General features: G+C 43.1%; 1 long non-coding RNA gene across 1 annotated transcript in view; it reads right to left on the bottom strand.

Annotated features, from left to right (window-relative positions):
- Positions 1 to 4,065: 4,065 nt before the first annotated feature.
- LOC129463985 (uncharacterized) overlaps positions 4,066 to 9,985 on the bottom strand; it is a 110,385-nt gene continuing 104,465 nt past the window's right edge. Inside the window, exon 4 of the long non-coding RNA XR_008651370.2 lies at positions 4,066 to 4,395. This is a non-coding gene — a long non-coding RNA (uncharacterized lncRNA). The remainder of the gene's footprint in view (positions 4,396 to 9,985) is intronic.

Below are 9,985 nucleotides of genomic sequence, written 5' to 3'. Positions count from 1 at the left end.
ATACCAAAGACCTACCTAGTTACTTTTAATTGCAATTAAAGTGATTAAAAGTAATTGCGCGGCCAGGCACAGTGGGTCATGCCTGTAATCCCAGCACTTTGGGCGGCTGAGGCGGGTGGATCACCTGAGGTCAGGAGTTCGAAACCAGCCTGGCCAACATGGTGAAACCCCGTCTCTACTAAAAATACAAAAATTAGCCGGGTATGGTGGCAGGCACCTGTAATCCCAGCTACTCGGGGGGCTGAGGCATGAGACTCACTTGAACTCAGGAGGTGGAGGTTACAGTGAGCGGAGATCACACCATTGCACTGCAGCCTGGGCAACAGAGTGAGACTCCATCTCAAAAAAAATAAATAAATAATAAATAAATAAATAAATAAATGTAATTACACGAACCACAGTTACTTTTGCACCAACGTAATTATCCAACAGAACTCCAGTCTGGCTGTAGAAATAGGGGAGTGTTGAAACCAGAAGGCTGCACCATTCAGTTACAAAGGAGAAGATCAGGTACTGTAGTTTGGTCTCTGTGTTGAGCAGATAACAAAGCTTTAATAATTGCCCAAATAGACAATGGACATTTTGACCATTTATTATGTGTAAGATATGAAATTTAGTATTCTATACATATTGGCACATTTAAATTATTTTCACAATGACAATTTGTGGTTAGTATTAGTATTATCCCTGTTTTTCAGATAAAGAAAGTAAAGCCTAGGAAGTCTAAGTAAGTTTCACAAAGACACAGCTAGTGAGTGGTTTGAACCAAAGGCTGTCCAGCTCTAGGTCCTTGTGCTTTTAGGGGCTGTTGTCTTGCCTTTCTGCTCCATCTTTTAGTAACACGGCTGGCCTCTTGGCTATGGGAATTAGTGTAGGGATGGACCTGGCACCCAGCAGAGTCCTAAACCAGGGTTCTCCTAGCTGGACCTAGCAGAAGAACCCTTTCTTCCTTGGTCACAGAGTCATTCGGCTGTTTCCCTGGTGAGGTGGGCTGCCATGTCTACTGCTCTGTGAAGAAAGCCCTCTGTAGGAGGAGAGAATGAAATCTACATGCAAAGAGAAAAGCAGAGATTATGATGGGGAGGCTGGGTGTGGTGGTTCACGCCTGTAATCTCAGCACTTTTGGAGGCCGAGGTGGGCGGATCACTTGAAGCCAGGAGTTTGAGAACAGCTTGGCCAACATGGTGAAACCCTGTCTCTACAAAAATACAAAAAAAGTAGCCAGGTGTGGTGGCGCATGCCTGTAATCCCAGCTACTCAGGAGGGAGGCTGAGACATGAGAATCACTTGAACCCAGGAGGCAGAGGCTGCAGTGAGCTGAGATCGTGCCACTGCACTCCAGCCTGGGGGACAGAGTGAGACTGTGTCTCAAAAAAAAAAAAAGATGGAGAGAAGAATTCTGATGGCATTCAAATCCTTGACTTCAATCCCTGACCCTGTTATCTAAACTAGCCTGAGTTCAGCTTTTGCCACTAGGCTACTGGGAGTGTCCTGAGTAGTACAGGGTTTATATACCACATTATCCAGCTGCCACCTGTATCAAGTTGACCAGGATAGGGGAGTTCACCACTGGGTCCCTTGGACTTACCCCAGTCAGTGTCAAATCTTTAAGCAGGTAAACTTTCCCCACAATACAACCCTTCTTCCACTTCGGAATACACTCTGTATCACACACATAAGATTCTTCTCCATCTCTTGTTACTTGGCCCAAGCCTCCTAATGCAAATACAGCACAGTATGTAGTGACAATGTGGACATCTTTGTGTTGACAGGCATTACTTCATATTCCGACCTCAAGAGGCAGGACAGCAGTCATGGAACTAACAATATGAACAATACGATGACATTCGTGACTTCAGCTGGGGGTCTCCTAACTGTGTGATTTCACAGGCCAGATTATTATGATTTTTTTGGATGGGATGGGGGTGGGGAGAACATCATAGAGCTGCCAACTTTTTATTTTGTCAAACAGGACTAGTAGACTTAAATTTATCCTTCCCCAACTCTTCATTTACTTAACAGGTCTAGAAAATATTCTTCTGTCATCCCTGAGGTTAAGCAACCTTACTAAGTCACTGGAAAAATATAAAAAGTCGCATGAATTCTTCCACTCCACTTCAACTGATACCTTCGGTTACTGTCTTGGTCCATTTGTGTTGCTGTAAAGAAATATCTGAGGCTGGGTAACTTATGAGGAAAAGAGATTTATTTGGCTCACAGTTCTGCAGGCTGTACAAGAAGCATGGCACCAGCATCTGCCTCTGGGGAGGGCCTCAGGCTGCTTCTATTCATGGCAAGAGGCAAAGGGAAGCTCGTATGTAGAGATCACGGGGTGAGAGAGAGAGCAAGAGAGAGAGGAGAGGTACTGGGCTTTTTATTTAACAACTAGCCCCTCTGGGAACTAAGAAAATGAGATCTCACTCGTTACCAAGAAGTCAGCACCAAGCCATTCATGAGGGATCTGCCTCCATGACCCAAAATACTTCCTATTAAGCCCCACCTCCTAACATCACCACATTGGGGATCAAATTTCAATATGAAATTTATTGGAGTCAAATAAACTATAATCAAACTACAGCAATTACTTTCCAAAATTTAGAGGCAAGTATATGGAGACTGTCAGTTGACCTTGTTGGTAATAATTTTTTTAGTTAGCTGGAAGCTAGAAAGGGCAAAAAGAGGTGAAGAGGAAGCTGTGGCCGTGGAGGTTAATGTGGTCTGCGCTTGGGGTAGGTGTGGTGAGTGGAGGTTGACAACAGGTACAGCTTGTACTGCAAGGGCTGGGTAGCACAGGAGCTAAGGGAGGTGGGAGGGCCCGCAGAGCCCAGGTCCTATGCTGGGTGTTCTCTGATGAGCTCTGGAATGAAGTAGGCATGGGCAGTTGTTAAAGCTTTAAATCCCTCGATGTTAGGCCTTGCGAGACTGTAATTTCTCCCCACATCACTTCCCCTTAACCAAGTAGTAAACTACATTTGGCCAAAATTGTGCCTTTAGGACAATAGCCAGAGCAAGACTCAGAGCAAATCTATGACAGCCACGCTAACACTGCACATAGGACCAGACACAGAGAAAAAGCCTTCTCAGTGTGCACAGTGTCTGCATCTAAGCAAAATAAGTTTATCAGAATCTCCTTGAAACTGCTGCCAGGGAAATCTGAAAGTTTCTAGTAAGCAAAGCACAATGAAATGGAAATTAATTATACAGTACCCGTTACCTCTAGTTTAATGTGCAATTGATAAGCTCTTTTACTTACTGTACCACCTGTTTTATTTTAATGAAAGGAAAAATTAGCTATTAGAGCTTTCGTGCACTCATTTGCAACCATGGTCTCCCAACTGTATTTCTTTGAGATGGCTTTAAGTTCCTGAGTCCCCAGTTCTCTGGCTGAGGTAGTGGTGGTGGGCTGTGTTGGTGAGGCAGGCCTTTGATTGGGGAATGTGGTCAGTGACCTTCAAGATGGCCTGTGATGGTCCCCACCTCCTGGTGTTCACCCATGGTGTAGTCCCTTCCCACGTTGTGGCAAGGTTGATCTATGTGACCAATAGGATACAGCAGAACCCAGTGGAGTTTATTTTTAGGATTAGTTCTCATGTTCTCCGTCTCTCTCTCTCTCCCCTCATCTATCAGATCACTAATTCTCAAGCCAGCTATCATGTCAAAAGGACATGCAGACAGTCTATGGAGAGGCCATGGGGACTCTAGCCAACAGCCAGTGAGGGCCTGAAGCCATGGACACTGTGAGCACACTTGGAAGTGGCTCCTCCAGCCCCAGTCAAGCCTTCAGGTGACTGCCGCCCTGACTTGACAGCAACCTTGTGAGAGCCCCTGAGTCAGCCCCACCTTACTAGTTTCCAGACCCTCAGATGCTGTGAGAGATCACACACATTTGCTGTGGCAAGCTACTGTGTTTTGGGGTAATTTGTTACACAGCAATAGAAAACCTAATACAGAGAGTACAGTACCCGTTACCTCTAGTTTAATGTGCAGTTGATAAGCTCTTTACTTACTGTACCACCTGTTTTATTTTAATGAAAGGAAAAATTAGCTATTAGAGCTTTTGTGGATTCATTTTGTGGATTCAGAGGGAAGATAGTATCTTCTTGACTCAGGAGGAGGCCCTCATTGCTTCTGGGAGAACTGTCCATGGCCCTGATTAGAGTGGTTGGGGCATTCTCACTTCCTTTGCTAGACTAGGGTTACTGGTATTTTGAATTAGCTATAGAAATGATTTTGCCTATATTCATTGCTGCATCCTTGTAACCCTTGTTATTTGGAGGCATGGATCAGGAAGTGCACACAGAATCTAGAGGATGACGCAGATCAGTTCTTCTTGTCCCTGTTCCATCTTGGTGGAGGCGGCAGGAAACATTTTTGTGCACTTGTAAGCTTTTGAAACTGTTATAAATGAGAAAAAAATAAGCTTTCTTTCTTATTAGAAACACAAAATACCTGTGGTGTAAAAGATAAAAAGGCAAAACTATTCACCACCAATGATTCCACCATCGAGATACAAGTACTGTTAACTGGAGCATATCATACTCCTATCTAGGTATATATATTTTACACAAATAGATAATATAATAAGTGCTATTGTATGACTTTTTTCATCACATATATTATGAGCCTGTGTTTATGTGACTAATATATCTTGTCATCTGCAATTATAATTTTAAATGGTTGCATGGTACCCATTATACAGATGTGTCATAATTTCTTAAGCCAGTCCCCTTTTGTTGGATTAAATTTGTTTTTATTTTTGCTATTATAAGGATTGCTAAAAAGAATATGCTTGTAGCAAATATTTGTACCTACCTTGACTTTCCTTCTTATGATAAATTATTAAAATAGAATGGTTGGACTAAAGCATATATACGTTTTATTTTATTTATTTCATTTTATTTTTTGAGACGGAGTCTCTCTCTGTTGCCCAGGTTATAGTGCAGTGATGTGCTCTCAGCTCTGCTCAGCAACCTCTGCCTCCCAGATTCAAGCGATTCTCCTGCCTCAGCCTCCTGAGTAGCTGGGATTACAGGCACCCACCATCATGCCTGGCTAATTTTATATTTTTAGTAGAGATGGGGTTTTGCCATGTTGGCCAGGCTGATCTCTAACTCTTGACCTCAGGTGATCCACCTGCCTTGATCTCCCGAAGTGCTGGGATTACAGGTGTGAGTCACTGCGCCTGGCCTAAAGCATATATACATTTTAAATGCATTCCCACATACTACCAAATTGCCTTCCAGAAAGATTGTACCAGTCTATACTCACTGAAATTTATTAGTGCCTATTTCCTTGTACCCTTGCCAGCACTGAGTAGTAATTTTTAAAAAATCTTTCTGGCCTTCTATTTATATGGGAAACATAGGGAATTTTCAAGAAGTCTAGCTTACATTCAAAAATTGGCAGCAGCTGGCCAGGCGCAATGGCTCACACCTGTAATCCCAGCACTTTGGGAGGCTGAGGCTGGAGGATCACTTGAGCCCAGAAGTTTGAGTCTAGCCTGGTCAACATAGTGGGTCCTTGTCTCTACAAAAAATACAAAAATTAGCTGGGTGTGTTGCTGTGCACCTGTAGTCCTAACTACTCAGGAGGTTGAATTGGGAGGATCCCTTGAGCCTGGGAGGTTGAGGCTGGAGTGAGCTGTGATTGTACAACTGTATTCCAGCCTGAGCAACAGAGCAAGACCCTGTCAGAAAGAAAAGGTAAGAAGAGAAGAGAAGAGAAGGCAGGAAGAAAGGAGAGGAGAGGAGAGGAGAGGAGAGGAGAGGAGAGGAGAGGAGAGGAGAGGAGAGGAGAGCAGAGCAGAGCAGAGCAGAGGAGAGGAGGAAAGGAAGGAAGAAATTGGCAGCAGCTTTGAGGGTGAGCAAGCTCTGCTGTAATCCAATGCCCAGTCAAGGGTGAGAGAAATGAAGAAATGAATTGACTGTTTCTCCCAGATTATGCTTAGAAGATGACAGGAAGAATGTTGAAAATAATATGTATGTGTTCAGGATGTAAGAAAGATCAAACATAAAATATTCAAATCTCTTGGCCCTGTAATTATACTTCTGAAAATTTAGCTTAAATAAAAATTCCAGTGAAAGGGAAAAGGGTATATACACCAAAAAAGTTTATTAACAGTACTTATGTTTTTTTCTAAGACCTAGGTGAGAACAAAACATTACTAATATTAGGGAAACACTACAAACCCTTAACATAAGAGAAATAGTTTAAGAAACTGGGGTATATCAACTTGAAGGAATATTGTACAGTTGTTAAATGAGCAAAGGTTATATAGAAACATACAAATATGTTTATGATGTAATTAGTCATATAAAGGTTATATAGAAACATATATGTTTATGATCTAATGTGAGGTATAAAAAGAAATACATACAATTTTTAGCATTTAAAAATATGTACTAGTTAAATCCACATCAACAAGACCGGAAGGAAATACAAAACTACTAATCGCTGTGAAAGAGAGTGGCATCCTATCTTTGAATTTTTTTTCTTTTTTTTCCTGCATTTTTTGCTTTTATTTAAGAAAGACCTGATGTCATATGGAAGCCAAGAAGAAACTGTTTGAGGAGAAACCTTTAGTCCAATTGGTAGGGAAAGCAGAGAGACAGAGACAGCTTCAGCTTTGTTTCAAAACAAGGATGGAAATACAGAACAACTTAAGTTACCAGCACACTTCATAACAATTAAAAATCATCTCGCTTCTTCCTTCTGCCAGCATAATTTTGGGCTCACAGGTGGATTGACCTGACCTCCAGGAAATGTGTGACAAGGACTCGCCCCTCACCTCCTCAGTTACAGCACATTTGGTGGTTATGTGAAGCTGGTGGCTTTCAGTATCATGGTGAAAATTTTCTTTTAGGTCATAATTGCGTAACTACAATGAAAAGTATTGATTTTGGAAAAGGCTCACCTTCCCAAAGAGGTTCACATCAGGAGGTGATTAATGTGCTCCAGGGACAGTCATGGAAAATGCTTGGCCACACTGGGCATGTTCTGTAGCCAGGCGTTGCTGAACGGTGCAGAGAAAGGCGCTGGAGGCAGACAGAGCTGGGCTGGAAGCCAAGCTCCACTTCATACCAGAAGTATGAGCCCGGGCAAGTTATTGAACTTCCTAAAGCTTAGTTTACATAGCTGTGAAAATGGATGAATAATGTCTGCTTGTGCTGTTGTTAGGGAGGGGACGCCTGCTTGGAGGCGAGTATGCAGTAGGTGCTCAGTGAGTGGTGATGAGATAAAAAGCAACGCTGCTCATTTTCTATACTTCTCTTTTCATAATTATTGAGATTACAATGGAGAGAAGGGAATCCAGTTTAAAAGCAAACATTTGCAAATCTGTTTCTGTTAAATGGAAATGAGAGCAACTGTAAACCACATGCGTCTGTCCAGGATAGAAGAGAGTGAGTGAAGGAAGACTTTCTCAGCTGGGTGGTTATGTGAGAGCGTCTCTACTGCCTCTCTGTTAAGTAATTTATCTGGACGTCTTGACTGATCATGACGTTGCACTAAAAAGCTAAAAGGCATCACAAAACTGCAAACCTTCTGCTTGCACTGTGGGAATAAAATTGGTCTTGAAAAGGTGAAGGCCACAAAAATCTGGCAGTGGAGGTGGGGGTGGGGGGTGCAGGGAATAGAAAATCTTAAATAATATCTATTCCTGTGTTTTTTTTAAAAATCGGTTTATACAGTCTAATTTTTAAAAACAAAAGCTAGATTTTAGCTCTTCTCAATCCAGTGATTTGAGATCAGCCTGGAGAGAGCAAGGTGCATTGAATTTGCTATGACATCAACTGAATTTGTCAATTTCATTTGGATTTCCAGAATGTCCAGTGCTAGGAGACTCATAAGTTGGAGAGAAATGGCCTGATTTATAGAAACTGAGCGAGACTCCGGAGCCACCTGATGCAGAGAAACCTGTGACCTGAAAAAGTCTATTTGTGTTTCCTCTGGGAATCTGGGCCAAGAAGACAGGGACAAGCTCCCAACTCTGACTACCCCTTTTACAGGGAAAAAAAAAATCCCGTGCCTTCTTTGCAGCAAGTGACAAATCCTTATCATATCAAGATGGCTTTTCCTCCTCCTCTTCAAACATCTTTTAGCAGCAACAGCAGCTCAAGTAACTGGAATTAGTTCAGCGTTAAAATGCAGGCTTTGTAGACCCTCTTAGACGGACAGATGCAATTTCAAAGGAAACTTCTTTGGCTGGGTACTCAGTGTTACACAGGGATTTGGGGAGTTAATATTCACTGTTTCTGTTGTTGGAGAAAAGGAAAGCAGAGTTGCTCTTTCTCATTACTCTCCCCAACGCGCATCTGTTTCCTCTCGTATCCTGGAATTAGGAAGATGGAGGAGACTTGAGTGGTGACCCACCTAGCCCCTTGACGCATGCTGGGCTCACCTTAAAACCCCCAAAACAGATGGCAGTTGATCACGGTTTTAAAGATCCCAGCATAGACTTTCTGCAGCCTCCCTTATTAGCCACTATCAGCGCTTAACATTCTGTCATCTGAGTAACTCCTTAAAAATGATAGCAAAGGTAGTAGAAATTTAAAAGGAACCTCCCAAAAAACATACAAAAGCTTACCACCCCAGTAAATCACCCGCAACAATGTTGCAACAGTTTAAATTTACTGCAGAGAGAGCTGAAGTTTAGGAGACACAGTTTTATAATATTTTTGAGAGATAGTTATGAGTGCAAATGAGTCCTGTTCCTCTTGCATCAGGGCCTGCTCCACTGAGTCATCCTGCCTTCAGAAGCTTCCAGCTAAGCAGCAGGCCCCGGCCATAGGCTCCCTGTGTCCCCAGCCTCCAGAGGAGAACACACGATGTTCTCATCGCCCTTAGCTCCATTCCAGAAGGGGCCTGCAGTTCTGCAGCTTATCAGGGGTCTACTGGGAAGTGAGATGTCATTGGCCCTTTCTGGCCCTGCATTGTCTGTGAGTGGCTCTCCTAGATTAAGAGTTTGCAAAGTATGGCCAGTGGCCAGGACTGGCCTGCTGCCTGTTTTTGTTTAACCCGTGAGCTAAGAATAGTTTTTACCTATTTTAAGTAGTTGAAAAAAAATCAAGAGAAGAATACTATTTCGTGATATGTGAAAAATCACATGAAATTCAAATGTAAGTGTCCATAAATAAAGTCTTACTGGAAGACAGCCTTGCTCATTTATTTCTGTCTCATTCGCTACTGTCTGCGGCTGCCTTCACGCTACAATGGCAGTACTGAGTAGTTGTGGCGGGCACTGTATGACAGCAAATCCTAAAGTATTTGCCATCTGGCCCTTCACAGAAAAAGTTTGCTGACCCTGGCTTTTGAGCCTCTCATCACTTTGGGATTCATCTCTTTACTTTCCCCAGAGTGAGGGAGGCAGTAACGTTCCTCGTGAGTGCTTAGTCCTTGCTCCAAAGGCAATAAACCCCCCCAAATCCCTCTCTTTCTGCAGTCTTCTTGTTGGCTTGATAGTGGTAGGGCTGGTTCAGCCAAGGTCACAGTTGGAGGGTGGGAAGGGGGTACAGCGTAGGACGAAGGGGGTGTCTGCTCTAGTCCTGTTTGCAGCAATATTTAGAATGCAAAATAATTAAGAAGAAACTGCTGTTTTTTGGCTGTGGGATGCAATTCGAATTCTGGAAAATTAGAATCAACAGAACGTGGGATGTGGGAGTCCAGGACATCTCCCCTGTTTTGGCCATGTTAGGTACCATGTGTGGAGGTGGAAGAGATGGGAGAAGGAAGAGGTTTGGGCAGGGGGAGGGAAGAATCAAGATTCTGCTTTGGATGGACCAAGTCTGTGGTTCGTTGAGAGGACAACTAGAAAACTGGCCACTTGAAGATGGGGTGGAAGTCTGAATTTGCAAGGAGTCACAGATGAATGGTATGGAAAGCTGGCAGTGGATGAGATCATACGAGCAGTGGGTGCAGATGGAAACGAGAAGCCATCTAAGGACTCGTAATGGGCTTCTCAACCCTTGGAAGTTGGGTAGAGGAGGAA

This window comes from Symphalangus syndactylus, chromosome 15 (genome assembly GCF_028878055.3).
Source record: "Symphalangus syndactylus isolate Jambi chromosome 15, NHGRI_mSymSyn1-v2.1_pri, whole genome shotgun sequence".
NCBI classification, from domain to species: Eukaryota; Metazoa; Chordata; class Mammalia; order Primates; family Hylobatidae; genus Symphalangus; species Symphalangus syndactylus.
Note: the sequence above shows the minus strand (reverse complement) of the source record. Positions and strands in the feature narration are given on the sequence as shown.